We start from the raw sequence: 2,500 nt of genomic DNA, 5'->3' as shown, positions 1-2,500 counted from the left end.
TCTTTTAGAATTCAATAAATTACGTCAAAAAAACTTGTGGATTTTCTTTTAATGGATTTTTTTTTCGAATCGAAATTATAATTTCTCAACATTTCTTTGGCATAACGTTTCAGGGGTTTAAAAAAAAATTGAGAAATATGCTATTTGAAAAGGTTTTTCCCCTTTCTTATTCTTTTGGAGTATGTTGTTTAATGAAATATCTATTGAAGAGTTTTTCAAATACATGAAAAAGATTCATGAATATGCTGCATTTTCAATCATGATAATTTATGTTTTATCATATAATGAGAATTTTCTCTTTGGTGGAAATTATAGAAGTCATGTAAGACGTTTTCATAAATTCGTTCACTTTAAAATCTAATTCATTTTAAAAAGTAGATAGCATTCTTTAAATTTCAAGTAAAGATTGTAGTATAAAATATGGTAGACATAGCGGTAATTTGCTGACCAACAAAATAACTCAACATGCATTACGAAAAAAATTCTATTTCTCTTTTCTTACACGAATAATGATGATAATTTTACTGATTGAAGAAATTCAAGAGGTATTATTTTACAGGAATCAGTAATTCAAGAGGTGTTATTTTACAGACAATGTTAAAAATCTAATAGAATCTCATATGATGAAAATAAATCCAGCAATTTTTAACAGTCAAAAGTCTGCTTTACTTGTTTGACTTGTTATTCCAGTGCAGGTATTATCAATTTTCTTTTTCCCTATTTACATCTATATAATACTTTCTATTTTAGGCGTCCCTTAACTGTCATTTACTTTTTACTGTAGACTGAAAAAGTGTATAATAAATACACGAAAAATTCATGTGCTAATGTACTTCATCATTTCCTGTCAGTTTTTGCAGAACGCTAGTCACGTGATCTTTGTGACTATACAAACACTCAACTACGCATACATTCCGGATATTCATGAGACTTATTTGCCTCTGGCGTATTGATTTTCCTATTGGTCATAAAAGAAATAACCATTGTTAAAGTTTCATAAATTACTTCACCGTACGCCCTGACATAAAGGGAACGTTCATATGCGTAAACGCATATGCAGGCAAACACGCATAACACACAATACAATACAACACACACACACACACACACACACATATATATATATATATATATATATATATATATATATATATATATATATATATATATATATATATATATGTATATATATATATGTATATATATATATATATATATATATATATATATATATATATATATATATATATATATATATATATATATATGAATGAATGCGAGAGCAAACTAACTTGAGGATGTTCTAACATGAAAGAAAAGGAAATGGTCATGAGAAGGGCATAAAATGAGAACGTCAGATCAACCTTTTTTTTTTTTTTTTTTTTTTTTTCATCATCTATTCATATCATGACATTTCACATCCTATTAACTCTTCTTACATCAGATATAATACACGAGAAATTCATCTTAACAGCTTTAACCTTTTTCCTTTCATTAGCATTCAACATCTATAACTCACTTCCACAAAGGAAAGCGGATTCAACAATCCCTTTATGCATTCCAAATTTGTCTTCAGAAAACAATCTTCCCAGTCTTTTCTCAATCTTTTGCACATACTTTGCTACATATCCTGTTTCCCTGATTATGTGATGTACTCTATATTCACTTCAAATACATAGACGTATCAAACATTTTCATTGATTTCCTTCACTATCCATATCCAACGTCAAAGTTTCCACTTACAACCAATGAGAAAACAATTAAATCAACAAATAAAACAATTACATACATGGCGTGGAATAGAAATGAATTAGTGGTAAGGAATTTGCTGCATACCTACGTTTCCATGTCATGCTGTGCTGATCTGGGATAGTGAAGAAAAGCAGCAGAAACTAGCAAAAGTGTTTGCAAAACGAGGAAATTGTTAGATATTATAAGGGAAAGTATATTATTATTAGGGAAAGTATATTATCATTAATATTAATATAATAATATACTTTCCCTTATAATAACTAACAATTTCATCGTTTTGCAAACCCTTTTTCTAGTTTCTGCCGCCTTTCTTCACTCTCCCAGGCCAGCACAGCATGACATGAAAACGTAGGTATTCAACAAATTCCTTCACTACTAATTCATTTATATTCCACACCTACATCCATCTATGACCCTGACATTACTCCGTTCCAAACGATTTATAACAACCCTGGAAGCATAACACACCCTTCTCTAAGACCCACAAAACACGCCAAAGCAGGTACATACTCAAAGACATGCTTTGCTTTCATCCTACAGATACATCTCAACAATACATCTTCTACACCGCAACTCAACATCTCCATTTTTTCCCACGTCTATATATTCCATATATAGCTTTTCCATTTACTTTCAAACCTCTGATACATCTGTCTAATGACAAACATTTGATTCAAGCACCTTCTTCTTTGTATCATAAACCCACAACGCTCTTAACCTATCAGTTACGGTAATACGCACACACATA

The sequence above is a fragment of the Palaemon carinicauda genome, chromosome 41 (assembly GCF_036898095.1).
Source record: "Palaemon carinicauda isolate YSFRI2023 chromosome 41, ASM3689809v2, whole genome shotgun sequence".
Taxonomy (NCBI): domain Eukaryota; kingdom Metazoa; phylum Arthropoda; class Malacostraca; order Decapoda; family Palaemonidae; genus Palaemon; species Palaemon carinicauda.
This window is presented reverse-complemented; position numbering follows the sequence as displayed.